Genomic DNA, 18,259 nt, shown 5'->3' on the forward strand with positions numbered 1-18,259 from the left:
TTCTTCTTTCCCTTCATCATCATCACCACTGCCGCTGCCACCATGAATACCATCACCTCAACCACAATCATTATCATCATCATCATCACCTCCATCACCACCATCATCATCATCTTCAATTCTAACTTACAGTCTCTTTCTCACTCTGCTCTTCCGCTCTATCTTCTCTTCCCATTCCTCTTCCTGTCTCCCCACCACCCCAACTCTATACGTCCCTCTACTTCACCCTATCTACCATACTTCCCCTTATTCAAAATTATTTTTTCCTGTTCTCTATCATATTTCAACTCAAACACATTGCCATCTCCGTTTTCGTTCTTCTTCCAAAGAGTTTTCATTTTTATATCTCGAGTCTTCTCTCTCTATCTCTCCCTCTCTCTCTCACTAAGCATCTTTACGTTTTTTACTTTACTTTTCGAACAGATTGAATACATATCAGTAATATTATCAGATGACATTCCCAATATGGCCATCCCGACATTTTCAGACATAATATATCTAGAAGTACATTATTTACATTCGACGGATATTTGTCCTCATCTTTGTTGTTAACACAACGTTTCGGCTGATATACTCTCCAACCTTCTTGGGGAAATTTCGAACCTGGGTTCTCATTCCTAAGGTATTTCTTTATGATATTATTATTATCATTGTTCAGGTCACTGCTTGGAATCGAACTCGGAATTTTGGGGTTAGTAGCCCGCGCTCTTAATCACTACGCCATGGGCAATTATGGAGTGAATTTTAGGGCTTATAAATTTAATATTTTTCTATCCTACCTTAATACCGGTTCCCATATGCTACTCATATCTGCACTTGGTCTGCTTAGGAGGTTGTTGTGTCCTAGTATATGTGCTGCTTCTTTTAGTTTTCGTATTTTCCAGTGGTGTTCTCTATCTATTATTTTAACTTCATCCCACAGAGGGAGGTGGTCTCCATTTTTCTATACAGGATCAGCTATACTTGATTTATCAATATCTCCTCGTGTCACAGCTTTGCGATATTCGTCTACCCTTATTTTGAGGGGGTAATATGTTTCGCCCTTGTATAGCCTACCACAGCTGCATGGCATGGAGTACACGCAGTCTTTGGTCATATTCTCTTCTATTGGTGGTTTTACTCGAAGGAGATATTTGCGAAATTTTGTATTACTCTTGAATACTGTCCTGATGTCATATGGGCCGCATATCTTTTGTATCTTTTCGGAGGGGGCCTTTCACATAGGGTAGACAGACTGTGGACAGTTTTTTGGCCTCATCCTCTCTCTTCTTCATAATTGGAGTGGATAGTATACTTTTGGGATAGTTGTTGCTTAACAGATCGTTATTGAGCTTGATCATTTTTCCGTGGTCTGTATCACGGTTGCTACTTATATACTTTGCACGATGTCTTAAAACATCGTACAAAGTATATAAGTAGCGATCGTGTAGAGATTCCTCATCTCTTAAATATCTAGAAGTACTTCTAATATATCTTCCTTCTGAGAATGCAGTGATGGTGCGTGGCTTGATTTTTAGAGTATTCGCCTTGTGATCATACTGACGTGAGTTCGATTCCTAGCATCTCGTTGTGTCCGTGAGCATGTCACTTTTATTTCTAGTTTCTCTAGTCCACTCAGCTGACAAAAATGAGCAATACCTGTATTTCAAAGGACCAACTTTGTCATATTCTGTCATGCTGAGTCTTCTTGAGAACTACGTTAAGGGTATGCATGTCAGTGGAGTCCTCAGTCACTTGCACGTTAACTTGAAGATCAGGTTGTTCCGTTGATCGAATCAACTGGAACCCTCATCGTCGTAACCGACGGAGTGTCAGCTTTTTAAAGACTGTCAAGTGTGATTTGCGGAAGATTTGGTTGCTATTTCGTGTCTGATCGAGTGACAGTCTTGAGACCCTTACGGTGGTTTATTTGTTACTGGTTGTAAAGATATGAGATTGCTTTACATTTATGGAGAGAGCATATATAGAAAAGTGTGGTGAGCTGGCAGAATCATTAGCGAAGTGTTTAGGACAAAACGCCGGGCAAAATGCTTAGGACATTTCGTCTGTCTTTGCGTTTTGAGTTTAAATTCCGCCTTTCAACCTTTCGGGGTCGATACAATAAGTACCAATTGAGCACTGCAGTCCATGTGCCAAAATTTGAAACCAATATGTGTAAAAGGAAAAATAGTTTATGTACTCATATGCAAGTGTGTGTGTGTGTGTGTGTGTGTGTGTGTGTGTGTGTGTGTGTGTGTGTGTGTGAGAGAGAGAGAGAGAGAGAGAGAGAGAGAGAGAGAGAAGAATACACAAACGCGCGAGGCAAATGTGAGTTGGCAACATTCTTGCTTTCGGCAAGGTATTTGACGTCTCAAGTGAACCGACGTGAACTATGAATCAACTATAGTACTAATATTACAGAAAGTCATCGACACCAAGGTGATATTTACTACAATTTTTGGTTCTTTTTGTTTTGTTTTTATTAGGTTACTTAGGAATGTGAGAAGCAGTGTCCATGGGCCCTTTCAGAATCTCCGAGAGTGGTAGGAGGAAGGGTGAAAGTTATCCTCAAACTGGACACCTAGTTTGAGTGAATTATCTCAAGAGAGTGGACTTGGCTAAAAGTATTCCAAATCCAGATTATGATGTTTAAACAGGCGACAGAAAGTCTACCACCCATATATGGTGGTTTCTTTTGTTGTGAACGACAGATGAAGGTTCTGCAATTTGGTACTTTGTTTTGATCTTGAGTTGAGCATTTCAAGGTACTGACTGGTGATCTTGAGTAGGTTTAAACTTTCTGTTGTGAGAAGCGAGCTCTACCTTGTTGCGTGCTACGAATTCAAAATGACTACAAAAGAAATCATTTGAAGCAGGTTTTTGTTGGTGACTCTGCTTGAGATCCATATGAAGTTGATCACGATATTTCTATCTACTCAATTCAAACTGTTTTAAGCTAATGAAACACGTTGTATTCCATTTATTTTGTTTTTCATCAAGATCAATATTACAATTCTTGATAAGGGGACTAGCTGGCAGAATCGTTAGCATACCGTGCAAAATGCTTAACAGCTTATCGTCCGTCTTTACGTTCTGAGTTCAAATTCCGCCGAAGTCGACTTTCCTTTTTATCCTTTCTGGGTCGATAACAGTTGAGAACTGGGATCGAAGCAATTGACTTACTCAATCCCTTGAAATTGCTGGGCTTGTGCCAAAATTTGAAACCAATATTACAACAGTTGAAGTTATTCTTTAAGTTTATCTATGTAATGTAAGAAAGGATTACGAACAGAGCGTTTGCTGTTCCAAAACTAACAGAACAGCTGTTTGGGGAGCCTATATCTTTCATTCGAACCAAGTGCCATGCCCATCTAAATTATCTTCATTAGAAAAGCTTCAATACCAGTAATGTTACATCGTTGAAATATTTCACTGTTTCTAACTTTCCTTGCCACTTAATACCACCTCTATTCTCAAGTATAGATTCTTAAATTTAGTTCGAATGCGTTACGAACTTCCGGATACGAACTTCTGATCTACAGTATCCTATTACAAGATACAAACTCTGGACTGTTGCTTCGTTGTTTGGTGGCCTATCAATTCGGTCATCTGCTGCATCTGTCATTATAAATATACCCATTGAAAACACATAAAGGTGTATTATTATGTGTGCTATTCAGGGATTTCAAAGGCAAAGACTTGATAAAGAACCAAGATGACGTAGCACTAAAGCTTAAAATGTAAAAAAACAACGCAAATAAACAAACAAAAAACAGAAAAGCATGTATAGTAAAGCCACAGAAAGATAATAAAAGAAACAAATTTGTCAATAGACAAATCATTTAGATTAATCTTCTACGTCCAGTCTCTCTAATATTTACATTGAAACATTTAGACCAGCACTTATCCTTCGTAATGTAAATAATGATATTCTTCTGACGTAGCATAGGATTGTTCGATTCTTTTTTTTTTTTTATCGTTTACTTTCCGCAGTCATTGAAGTGCGACCATGCTGGAACACCACCATTAAGTGCTTAGTCGAGAAAATCGCTTTTTTATTATCCAAGTCTGGTGCTAATTCTGTGGGTCTCTTTTGCCGAATCGCCAAGTTACGGAAACGTAAACAAAGCAATATCGGTTGTCAAGAGACGGTGGAGTCAAGCACGAACATAAAGACACACATGCACATATACATGTGTGTGTGTGTGTGTGTGTGTGTGTGTGTGTGTGTGTGTGTGTGTGTGTGTGTGTGTGTGTGTGTGTATGTATGTATGCATATATACATATATATATATCGAACGACGATGGCTTAACTGGTCAAAACTTTGAAGACGCTGTCAATAATATTCTTGTTTAAGAATAATAAATTTGGTACTCTACAAAACTATAGAGTAATCCCTCAGATTAATGTAAAATTTACATATATAAACTTTGTGGTCCCTGTCGTATTTTTATGTATGAATATGTTACGTCCCTTTATATTCTGAGCTCTAAGTTTCAATATATTGAGATTGATCTTACCTGCCATTCTTCTGAAGCTGATGATATGAATATCAGGCATGTATTGGTGTCGATTCAATCAAACATAATCCTCTCTTAAAGATTTGTGATATTGTGTCAAGGAAACCCTCATTTGCAAGTTAACTAACCACAACCAGAAGGAGAAGGAGGAAGATGAAGTGTAGAGAATGAAGATCGAAGAAGAGGAGAAGGAAGAGGTGAAAATAGGAGCTTATGTACTTGGAAACTTGAAAGAGGAATTTAAAACTCTTGATTTCTCAGAAGGTAACAGGACGAACTCTTAAATGATGGATTTTGTTTATTATAAATAATTAATCAGCAGATATATACGTTTAATGCTTGTCTCGCTAATGTACAAAATAGATTAATTGAGGGAAAAACAGATGATGTACAGACACACACAAACACACATATATATGCCTATATACACATATAAATGTAAATATATGTATGTATAAATTTATATTCGTATACTTATAGTGTGTGTGTGTGTGTGTGTGTGTGTGTACGACAGAATATGTAATATTCGTTAAGGCTAAATATGGCTGCATTTGGAATATATGATCGCAACTCTATAGCCACAATATAAAATCTATGTACACCAGAGAAACAATCCAACCCGTATGTAATTTTAGACACATGACTAGTTGTCTTCTGGATAGAAAATGTCCAAAAGAAATACTATATAACACAGAGTTACAAACCAGTAGTCAGCACAATAAAGATGTATATCAGGTTAAACGGAAGCACTTTTAAAATCATATACACACAACACAAACGTTCATTCAGATCCAAGAACTAGAGAAAAGCTGCGTAACATACAGAATACAGCAAATCACGATTACGTAGTAATTTGGGGAAGGAGGTAAATAGATTGCATTAATCCCAGTACATGACTCGGAACTAAATGAGCAAAAACAGCACTATTAGTCAGACGTTCTAACGATTCTGTCAGCTCGCTGCTTTTATATGGGTTCAAATTGTGGAACAAGACCAACAATTTTAAAGTAGATATTTCGAACGTATAAACCCTGTTGCTCAATTGGTAATTATTTTACAGACCCAACAGGACGCAAAGCAAAGTTGATCACGGCAGAGTTTGAATCCAGAACGTAAAAAGGCGGAGGAAATACCGCCAAGCATTTTGTCTGACACATTGACGATTCTGCCAACTTCCCGCCTTTACTGATCGAATATCAATAGAAATGTAATATGCGACAGTAAAATCGCAAAAAAAAAAAAAGATATATGAATGTAAAAGAATTAAATTCTGAAGTTACATATCGATCTTATAAATCCGCTAACAAATAAAGTTAATTGAAATAAGGCAGTGAACTTCCGCATTTAGTTACTATTTTTTTATATTCCCGCTTTATTATTCCTTGTTACTTTTCATGTACTTATATTATTTTGGGGATAATATATAATAACGTAGATGTATTACGATCTCTCAGAAACATCAGCTGTTATATAGCTAAATCATTATTCAATATATTATATGTATAATAGTCTATTATTGAATTCTTTATATAATCTCTTGCTCCAGAACGAGTATACTTATACATATATGTGCATGTGTGTGGATGTGAGTGCACCTATGTATTTGTCGAAAGAGGCGGAGAATAAAGAAGTGGAAGAGAGAAAGAAAAATAAGAACAGACGTAGCCTCATATATATATATACATATCCATGTGTGTATGTGTGTGTGTGTGTGTATATATATAAATAAAGAGAGAAAGCATATATATATGTATATATGAATGCGTGGGAGTATGTATGTCTGTAAGCATACACACACATACTTATACAAAGATGCATATATGTACGTATATACATATGTGTAAGCACACGTGTTCGTGTATATATAGATACACATACACTTATACACGCATATATATATATACAAGTATGTGTGTGCATATATAGATGTATATGTACATTTATATGTGTGTGTGTGTGTGTGTGTATGTATGTATATGTGTATGCATATATACGTGTACATACATATATGTGTCTATGCATGCAAACACACACACATACATACATACATAAATACATACATATATATATATATATATATATATATATATATATATATACACACACACACACACACACTCAACATGATAATATATTTGTTCATGGAGTATATAAAGAAATAAAGCTATGGCTAAGTTATTTCTTTGGCTAAGTGGTATGGTGATAAGGTGGTTGATTTGCTGCAGTATGGTCAGTCACTAATGAGAAACTAGCAATTGTAGATATGAGGATAGCACTGTAGAACCGGAAAATAAAGTTCAAAGGATTTCTGAAATAATGATCTTGTACATTTGAATGAAACATGGCAGGGAATCTTAGATTATGTGAGCGTAGATAAGTATGCGGAGTATATTTATAGAAACACACACACACACCCACATATGCTCAGACACACTTGCACACATGAACACAGACACACACACACACACACAGACATGTGTGTGTGTGTGTGTGTGTGTGTGTGTATGCTTATGTACATATATATATATATATATATATATATATATATATATAAACATAGTAAATGAGTATATGCATATATACGTACAGGTATGTGCATACCGACATCCACCTGTATGTATAGGTGCATATCTGGGTACAGGACATTGCAAACAAAACGTAGACGTGAAAACACACAAGCCACACAGAGAACATTCTACTTCATCAGCTACCCCCGTTTTAACACCGGCGTTTCGAAGAGCTGGGCAGGACGCATCGTTAAAACGGCTCTTCCCATGGACCGCAAATTAAATTTGTATACACAAATTAAATCTTGTCATGGAGGAATATAGTGGCGGACAAAAAACAAGACAGGAAAACAAACAGAAAAGGCTTTACGGCCAGACGAGAAAAATTATGTGTGTATGAACGCTGTGAGGCACGAACTTGAAAGTAGGGACGAAGTAGTTTGCGTGTTTGCTCGGCGATAGCCAAGGAAGAAAAGGATTATTGACCGGAAGCATGTGACCATGCCGGTGTAAGGGGAAGAGAGAGAGTGGTAGAGGGAGAAACAAAGGGAGGAAGTAGAAGAATAGGTGAGCAACGAGAGGAAAAGAGAAAGAGAGGAAGTACGAGTGGGAAAAAAGAGATACGTAGTAGTAACAGAGGAAGAACGAGAGGGGTAAAGCGAGATACGTAGTAGTAAAGAGGAAGAACGAGAGGGGTAAAGCGAGATACGTAGTAGTAAAGAGGAAGAACGAGAGGGGGAAAAATGATAGGGGAAGAGAAAGAAGGGGAGGGGGAGGGGAGGGGAGGGGGAGGGGAGGGGAGGGGGAGGGGATGGGGAGGGGAGGGGAGGGGACATGCACTGTAACAGCGCGTCGCTGCATCCACCTTTTGTTGGTGATACCCCACTACTCCTGGCGGAGGACGCCTTTCAACCATTCAGGTGACAACCCTCCAACCCATGGGTCTCTTTGGATAGTCGTTGTTGATGAGGGTTTTACGAAGTCGGAGTGCAAATCCTGCTTCAACTTCTTTTTGGTCGCCTTTTAGGAGGAGCACTCCGTCGGTTACGACGACGAGGGTCCCAGCTGATACGATCAACGGAACAGCTTGCTCGTGAAAATTAACGTGCAAGTGACTGAGCAATCCACAGACACGTGTAACCCTAACGTAGTTCTCAGGGAGACTCAGCGTGACATAGAGTGTGACAAGACTGGCCGTTTGAAATACGGGTACAACTCATTTTTGCCAGCTGAGTGGACTGGAGCAACGTGAAATAAAGTGTCTTGTTCAAAGACACAACGCGTCGCCGGGAATTGAACTCACGACCTTACAATCGCGAGCCGAATGCCCTAACCACTAAACCACGCGCCTTCACGGTCGCCTTTTACGACACGTAGAAGAAACGTTGCTTCTATTTTTTGATATGCCGGTCCCTACACAGCATACAAAGTAAAATCATACTGGATTTGTAGTATGCTCTTCTGTTAACAAGCCCAACTATCCCTGTGTTTCTCTCTATCTTATGAGTGACGAAATAGTGCTGTGTATATAGCCGTCTGCCGAAATTTTAATTATTAATTAAACAGTAAAAGCACGTTACACTTGAAATTTGAAACATAAAAAGCAAAATTTCAGTTTCATTGCAAAACCCAGAAACGGCAAAATAAAAATATTTTAGGTACTTCTGTAATTACATCGTGGAGGCGCGTGGCTTAGTGGTTATGGTGTTCAACATCATAATCGTAAGATTGTGGTTTCGATTCCTGGACCGGGCGACGCGTTGTGTTCTTGAGCAAAACACTTCATTTCACGTTGCTCCAGTCCACTTAGCTGGCAAAAATGAGTAACGCTGCGATCGACTGGCGTCCCGACCAGCTGGGGAACAAATACGCCATTGAAACCGGGAAACGGGGCCCATGAGCCTGGCTAGGCTTTAAAAGCGCGCATTTATTTTATTTTAATTACATCATATGTCTTTCTTAATTAAATTAAGGACTTTTCGAATGCTTCTGCAATTCTCTGTTTAACAATTTATATTTAAAATATCATTACTTTTAGGTTTTTGAAACTGAAACTTAAGGACCACCAAAACAACAGACGTTCACTCCATGTTAATGGCTGTCGTTATCTTTTAACACCAAATCAACGTTGTTCAAGCAAACATACGATCGAAAGCATTCCAGTCGTAACCATTCCGCCTTTTAGGGAATATCTATGACTACATTATCCAATGTGTCGTTTCCTTACTGAGGGAGAATTCTCTGCCTTTTCTAGCAAGTTAAGCTACATTCTAAAAGCTCCCTCGCTGGCCAAACGTTGGCCCAAAAGCCGTAAATTGAGAGGAAACGGGGCAGTACTTGACAAGTACTTATTTTACTGAGAATTTTACTGACCCAGGAAGAATGAAAGAATGAAAGGCAAAGTTGACCTTGACGGGACTGGATTTAAGAACGTAATAAAATACCAGAAGGCATTTTCCGACGTTCTACTGATTCAGCTAATCCATCATTCTGGGTTATGACACGATAATACACACACACACACACACACACACACACACATCTATATACATACATATATAATGCTGTCGGTAGATCGTGAAGAAATTATTTTTCTTGTCGAGATTTTTTGTTGATTTTGATGTTGTTGTTGCTGTTGCAGTTGTTTTGGCATTGTGAAAAGTTTATATGATGTAATGTTCTGACGTTACGCAAGATTCTTAAAAGACTGTTAGCCTACATACGCATATTTTCCTGTTGAATAAATGAATATATGAATAGATGAATAGATGTCATTCTACCAATATCTTTAACTATGCATATTTATGCCAAGCTATTATTTGGCAAAGTCTGCAATAGCTACAGGAACCGAATGCCGAAAAACAATTCTTCTGGAACAACACAATTTACGTCAACTTCTCAAAACTGATCTTTCAAAGGATTTGATTGATTCTGACTTTTCGGTTGGAACCAATGAAAAATAGGCAAAAAAAAAGAGGAAACACCATGTCAGATTTCATCTCGACGTTTCAGATATTTTAATATGAGTCTTTAGTATAAAGATATTTATAAGTTTCTTTAGATTGATATCTTGGATCTTGATGCAACAATTAGATTTTAATTGCATAGAGAAACCAGAACAGTAAAGTGCCACAGCTTTGGCTGCCTACACACAGTGGATCGAGAAGACTAGTATATACGTGTGTATGTATGTATGTATGTATGTATGTATGTATGTATAAGTATGTATGCATGTAGGTATGCATACACTCGGTATAGACTCTCTTTTACTCTCTTTACTCTTGTACGTGTTTCAGTCATTTGACTGTGGCCATGCTGGAGCACCGCCTTTTTAGTCGAGCAAATCGACCCCAGGACTTATTCTTTGGAAGCCTAGTACTTATTCTATCGGTCTCTTTTGCCAAACCGCTATGTTACAGGGACGTAAACACAACAGCATCGGTTGTCAAGCGATGTTGGGGGAGACAAACAGACACACAAACATATACACACACATACATATATATATACATATATAGGACGGGCTTCTTTCAGTTTCCGTCTACCAAATCCTCTCACAAGGCTTTGGTCGGCCCGAGGCTATAGTAGAAGACACTTGCCCAAGGTGCCACGCAGTGGGACTGAACCCGGAACCATGTGGTTGGTCAGCAAGCTACTTACCACACAGCCACTCCTACGCCTGTTCATACATATGCGTACTTTTACTGCTGCTACAATAATTATTACTATTGCCACCGGTATTTTATGTATTTAGATTATTAGTAAGCATTTATGAATAATCTATTAAATACTCCTCAAATTCCAGCATAGTTTGATTTCTACGTTTTATTTTTGTATTTTAACATTTTTATAAGTACTTTCATGATTTCTAACAATCTTCAGTTAAATATACACATACACACTCACGCGCATACATTTTCACACACATACAACACATGCACAATTAAAGGCGGTGCTCCAGCATGACCGCAGTCTAAGGAATGCAACAAATAAAAGAATAAAATAATCCCGAAATACAACAATGAAATTAGATCTTTTTTTTATATATTTCTTTTCACATCATATTTATCAAGTTTTACAATACACCATACATTGTATATGTTAACGCTAAACTCATTTACAAAATATTGATTTCAAATTTTGGCACATGGCCCACAATTTCGGGGGAGGTGATAAGTCGATTACATCGACCCCGGTGTTCAACTGGTACTTATTTTATCGAAGTTAAAAGGGATGTAAGACAAAGTCGACCTCGACGGAATGTGAACTCAGAACGCAACGACGGACAAAATGCCGCTAAGTACTAACGATTCTGCTAGCTCACCGCCTTCTCATTTACAAACTATTACTTGGAGAAATATTGTAGATTGCTTTCATTAGTTTTGTTTTGTTTCTCTCGGCGCATTATTTTCATGTAGCTTTTCAATGCACCATATAATAAATATGTTAACACATATTCTTTGTAATTCAACTTGTCATGCGATATATCTCGCGACGAAATAGACAAAATCTTGTTTGGTGCTGTAACTGAAAGAAACTTACTTGAAATGTAGTTCAGTTAATGCTAAAATACGTAATATAGTAAGCAATAAAAACATAGTTAATAAACACTTAAGAGGTGAGAAGAGGTATTAACTCGATGACTACTGTCACCTTAATCATTTCGATAAGCACAAGAGAAAAGTCTGCATGTTTTGATCGTATTAAACTTCTTCAGCAAAACTTACACGTCACCAATGTAGTGATGGATTACTACGGATTTTCAATATTATGCACGAGCATACTTGATGAATTTTCAGAATGAAATTAACTTACTCTTTTAAAAAATTTGTTTATGTTATTAAGTACACATTAAAGCTTTATCATTCTACAAAGCTAGTCGGCGAGCTGGCAGAAACGTTAGCACACCAGGCGAAATGCTTAGCAGTATTTCGTCTGTCTTTACGTTCTAGGTTCAAATTCCGCCGAGGTCGACTTTGCTTTCATCCTTTTGGGGGTCGATAAATTAAGTACCAGTTACGTATTTGGTTCGATCTAATCGACTAGTCCCCTCCCCCAAAATTTCGGGCATTGTGCCTAGAGTAGAAAAGATTATTCTACAAAACTGTTTAAGGTTCAAATTTTTTAAAAAAAGATTAATTAGAAAACTGGCCTTTACATCTTCAAAAGTGATATTGCTTTTGTAGTGGATGCGAAAATTAATGAAATATTTGCTAGGGGTACGGGACATTGAAAAATTGGGAATTTCTATGTTGTAACTGTAATAGAAATTGAAATTTGGGTCTTGAGTAATAGACGATAAAAAGCATGACCCACTAGATCCCAGCGAAGAAGAAAGAACTTGTTTTACTTGGAGAAGAGTTATATTATAACAATTGACAAAACAAACTACTCGTCAGACAAAAAACTTGGGCGAGAACGCACACATGGAAGGGAGATTAGCGTGCAAGAATACGAAGGCGACGAGCTGGCAGAAACGTTAGCACGCCGGGCGGAATGCTTAGCAGTACTTCGTCTGTCGCTACGTTCTGAGTTCAAATCCCACCGAAGTCGACTTTGCCTTTCATCCTTTCGGGGTCGATAAATTAAGTATCAGTTACACACTGGGGTCGATGTAATCGACTTAATCTCTTTGTCTGTCCTTATTTGTCCCCTCTATGTTTAGCCCCCTGTGGGCAGTAAAGAAATAAGAATACGACAGGTTGAACGCTACGTTTACGCGCGAATAATTATTGGTCGTCTTATTCTTAACACTCTGCTCCACAGTGTTACTCTTCATGTTGGAAATAACAACCAAATCTTCCATAAATCACTCTTTATCATCTTGAGAAAGGAAAAGAGAACGCGCGTAAAGCCATGTAGTTCTAAATATGAAAAATATGGGATGGTCATTCATGGAATGCCTTTGATTATAAGTCTTCTCGATCAGGCCTGGTCTCAGTCAAAACAACAACTACAATAATATATGCAATGCTATTTGTGTGTTGTATCCATTTCTTGTTCATCTTCGTGGTTTCAAGTAAGCAAACTGAATTATAAAAATGTTCATACTGCCTTATCTGGAATTTGCCGATCTCGCCAGTTCCCATGTTTGTAACGTGTCCCGATAATCCTGACTTTGATAAACAAGTGAAGATAAATTGAGTGGCATTATCTTTGAAAGGGTTGAAAATAGAAGCAGAACATGGCAGAAACTGCCAAACATGAACGCATAATTTGACACGACAAGCAATATATCTAACAGCTCTGATCAGATGATAAGAGCTAACGAGATCAGTTTCACGTAGGACAAGTGTAAGTTGCTATCAATATATCTGAGTTTTTCAGTAATGAATCTCCAACATCAAATTTTAGAAGAGAACATACACGGGGCAAGACTAACTGCTAGATACTATATTTATTTTGATATCTTGGGCTGTTGTAAAACGCCGGGGGGTTAACGAGACGTTGTCATAGGGAATCCATAAGTTATTTCAAATGATATTCAAAGCGATGACAACTTTATCTCCGATGATACACAGCCCTGCTTTTTCAAACCGCAGAAATAAATAAATATATACACGCGTGTGTGTGTGTGTGTGTGTGTGTGTGTGTGTGTGTGTGTGTGTGTGTGTGTGTGTGTGTGTGCGTGCGTGTGTGTGTATCGCGTTTATGTTTTCTTTGCTTTTCATCAAGCTCGTTTTAACCCCGAATATATATACTGGGTGTTTCGGATATATTTGACGATTCCTTATATCTCCTCTTTTCAGAAACAACCTCCTGTGTTGGTAAACTGTCAACGGCGTTGGAAAGCATAAGCATTAAAGGTGTAGTTGAGAAAAAATTAGCTAACATGGAGGACTGAAAGCTATCTGAATAGTGGGAAAGAATTACTTGATTCATAATGCCAGTATCAAAATGCCAACATCATGACTGCTGTTCAGTGCTCTGTGAACACTGTAAAGGTTTGTAAGCCCGGTCGTGGACAGCTGCAACGGAGACTACAAAACCGTGGTCAGCAGGAAGGGACACAGCAGTTGGGTGTGTCTCCAGTGAGGGTGACGTCATACCTCCCCACACCTTTGAACAGGGCTTTGCGCTCAAATCGGACAGCTACGTAAAGCTGGTGGAGACTGTAGTCAAACCCTGGCTGGGGAGAGTTGCTGCCGGAAAGCCACATATGTGGCAGCAGTGTTTAATATATAAAATTGGTATATCCAATAGTGTTGCACCGCTATATTTAGCGGCAATGAGTTCGTGGATGATGAATGAGTTGGATGTGGTACTGAAGAAGGAGCAATAACTCCTAAAATATGAATATACACCCGTTACCTATTTTTCTGTCTTTGATCGCATTGTTTACATAAACGTATTCGTATACGAAACGCCGTAGTTTTCAGTGCAGGCTCTTAATTCTATAGAATATATGTAGAAATTACAGTTCTATATTTAAGAGATGAGGAATTCTGTACATTATTTACATTCGACGGGTATTTATCCTCATCTTGTTTGTTGTTAATACAACGTTTCGGCTGATATACCCTCCAGCCTTCTTCAGGTGTCTTGGGGAAATTTCGAACCTGGGTTCTCATTCCTAAGGCATTTTTCGATATCTTAGGAATACCTTAGGATACCTCGAAAAATGCCTTAGGAATGAGAACCCAGGTTCGAAATTTCCTCAAGACACCTGAAGAAGGCTGGAGGGTATATCAGCCGAAACGTTGTATTAACAATAAACAAGATGAGGACAAATATCCGTCGAATGTAAATAATGTAAATAATGTATATGTAGATTTTACTTTAAAATATAGACCTACATATACTATGATTGGGTTTTAAAACAAAGCAATATGGTCACAGTCGAAAGAGTTTTCATCATATGTTTGCTGTATAAGGGTTAATTTAAGGTTAATAACAACAACAACAACAGCAAGAACAACAGCTGTTGCTTTATATAAATAGGATCTGTAACTCTATTTCTATCCAGGATGAGATCTCAGAGAAAAAATTGTATTGTGATGATAGTTAATTCGTCGGAGAAAATATTTTGTGGTATTTAGTTACTGGTGCCCTCTAGGTTCTGAGTTCAAATTTTAACTCTTCGATAAAACAAAGTGCCAGTCAAGTACCGGTGCCGATTTTATATTCCCATGAAACATCCAAGATAGAAATGAAAGAAATAGAAATTGCATCATTGCCAAGGAACTATATAATTCTTAGTTCGAATCGAAAATTTATTTTGTAAATGCCACTCTAGATGAATATAAACAGCAACATGTTTTCATAGGCAAACTACCACTTTAATTCTCTTCAAGTTGGCAGATATTTGAACAGGTGAATGTAAACTAGCGGTTCTACGGTTTCTTCTTGAAGTCTATAGATTTACAAACTTCGTTGCAATAATCTCAATAAACGTCTAAAACTTGCTTTATGCTTATATTATCTTTCAAATATTTATTTTCGCACGAATCGTCATTACTATTTATACGTTAGTCTGGAAAATCTAACAGATATCTTTTAACTGAGAATTAGATAAACTGTTTCTGGAATTATGTCCATGTTAATTCTTTTAGATTGCTCCAGACAGTATTACCAGAGCCATTATACGAGAAAGGTGTTTCTTATAATCAAGCATGAAGAATTTGAGATAACAAACAATTTATTCCTCTTTAACCCGAACAGAAAAATCTAAACTCAAGAGAACAACATTGTAATTGAGGCGTTGTTCATATAGAAATCTTTCCAACATACTAAAGCTTTCACCATGATTGATTTTAATCTTCTTTTGTTAAAAGTTTTAAGAAAGAAACTTTTACTACGGGATATTTATCTTGCTGCTGGTTGTGAGAAGATTGCCATCTCTCAGTCGCTTTGTCCTTTTTTTTTCTCATATTTTGATAGAAAAAAATAACAAAATGTAAAAACATTTCTCTTTTTTTTACTTTCTTTTACTAGTCTCAATCACTGGACTGTGGCCATGCTGGAGTATCGTTTTCATGGATCATATCGACACCAGTGAGTATTATTTTTAGTAATTGCTAGTGGTAAGGACACCGTATTGCGTTTTGTTTTAGTTTTTTTGCAACCATAATATACTTCCAAGTATATTGGTGCCAAATTTTGGCACAAAGCTAGCAAATTCGGGGAGGGTATAAGTCGATTAGATCCACCCAAGTGCCAAGTGGTATTAATTTCATTGACCCCCGAAAGGATGAGAGGCAAAGTCGACCTCAACAGAATTTGAACTCAGAGCGTAATAATAGACGAAATGCTGCTAAGCATTTTGCTTGGCATACTAACGACTCTGCCAGTTCGCTGCTCTTATGCCAAATTTTGGCACTAGGCCAGCTAGTTAGGGAGAGAGAGAGGATAAATCGATTACATCGACCCCAGTGCTCAAATGGAACTAATTTCATCGACCCCGGAAGGGCAAAGTCGACCTCGGTAGAATTTGAACTCAGAACGTAAAGACGGACGAAATGTCGCTAAGCATTTTGCCTGGCATGCTAATGATTCTTATTTCTTTACTGCCCACAAGGGGCTACACACAGAGGGGATAAATAAGGACAGATAAACGGATTAAGTCGATTATATATATATACCAGTTATGCACTGGTGCGTAACTGGTACTTATTTAATCGACCCCGAAAGGATGAAAGACAAAGTCGACCTCGGCCGAATTTGAACTCAGAACGTAAAGACAGACGAAATACTGCTAAGCATTTTGCCTGGAATGCTAACGATTCTTATTTCTTTACTGCTTACAAGGGGCTACACACAGAGGGGACAAACAAGGACAGACAAACGGATTAAGTCGATTATATCTACCCCGGTGCATAACTGGTACTTATTTAATCGACCCCCGAAAGGATGAAAGGCAAAGTCGACCTCGGCGGAATTTGAACTCAGAACGTAGCGGCAGACGAAATACCGCTAAGCATTTCGCCCGGCGTGCTAACGATTCTGCCAGCTCACTACCCTTACACTACCAAGTATATTAAAAGTTCATAAGTAAGTATTGTGTCCTACTTTTTGTGTTAGCAGTGCGATTTAATCACTTTTAAGTCATCTCTACAGATTTTCGATATGAAACGTCGCATCGCAACTTTCAGTACTGGCTCGAAATTCTATAGAAAATGTAGGAATAACTTAAAAGTGATTTATTTTATTGATCTCTATCAAATCGCTAAATTATGCTTTTGACATAAAGGAACGCAGCTCGACACATTTGTTTACACCGGTGTAGGAAAACATAAATCATGAACATGGCCAGTGACATACTCACACGTGTGTGTCCCATGTGTGTGTATTATGATACATTTGGTTGTTCTGTGTGATACTGGTAACATGTAATCCAGTATAATCTGATACTTAGTTCGGTCGTCAAGCACTAAACCAGGACCTCCAAACAGGTCAGCCAGCATGATGAAGAAGGTTGTTAGAAACCCAGCAGGGCGAGAACAAGACCTATCAGAAAGATAAAAGAACTCAACATTGTGCTAACAACCTAATAATAGTACATGAGGACATTGAAGTGTTGGTGTCCTGTAAGACCCTTTAGGATAGTGAACTCTCTTGTAGACAATAAATGAGGGTTCTGTAATATCTTATGAACGACCTGCACAAATGATTTGTTTATAGTGATCAAATGTATGTCCCATACAGTAGCTCACTCCCCCTATCAAAACGACGTTGTCTGAACAGATGCACAGTGTACCACACGTCTTTTAAGGTACACACACATACATAGAAAATGTGAGGTCATGGTAGAAAATTTTTATGATAGTTGATTTATGGAAAAGATTATGTTAAATGTTTGAAATGCAAATCTGTAAATGGAAAAGAAGTTCAGACCTCTACATGGTAGGTAGACCTGGTAGAAATAACAGGCAAATCTCCCTCAAAACACCCCTACTGTATTAATGCTACAATTCTTATTTCTTTATTGCCCACAAGGGGCTAAACATAGAGGGGACAAACAAGGACAGACAAAGGGATAAAGTCGATTACATCGACCCCAGTGCGTAACTGATACTTAATTTATCGACCCCGAAAGGATGAAAGGCAAAGTCAACCTCGGCGGAATTTGAACTCAGAACGTAACGGCAGACGAAATACCGCTAAGCATTTCGCCCGTCGCGCTAACGATTCTACCAGCTCGCCGCAATTCTGCGTATTATATAGTTTGAATGAGAAACTGTAAGGTGTGTGAGCAACTGGTTGTGTTAATGGCAGAAGAAAGAGGAATTGCATTAGAAAAAGTTTTAATCGAT

General features: G+C 38.0%; 1 long non-coding RNA gene across 1 annotated transcript in view; it reads left to right on the forward strand.

Moving 5' to 3' along the window:
• The window catches only part of LOC149136748 (uncharacterized), a 52,724-nt gene that overhangs the window by 21,277 nt on the left and 13,188 nt on the right, over positions 1 to 18,259 (forward strand). Inside the window, exon 2 of the long non-coding RNA XR_016241223.1 lies at positions 15,942 to 16,001. This is a non-coding gene — a long non-coding RNA (uncharacterized LOC149136748). The remainder of the gene's footprint in view (positions 1 to 15,941; positions 16,002 to 18,259) is intronic.

The sequence above is a fragment of the Octopus bimaculoides genome, chromosome 3, assembly GCF_046866305.1.
Source record: "Octopus bimaculoides isolate indiv1 chromosome 3, ASM4686630v1, whole genome shotgun sequence".
Lineage (NCBI taxonomy): Eukaryota > Metazoa > Mollusca > Cephalopoda > Octopoda > Octopodidae > Octopus > Octopus bimaculoides.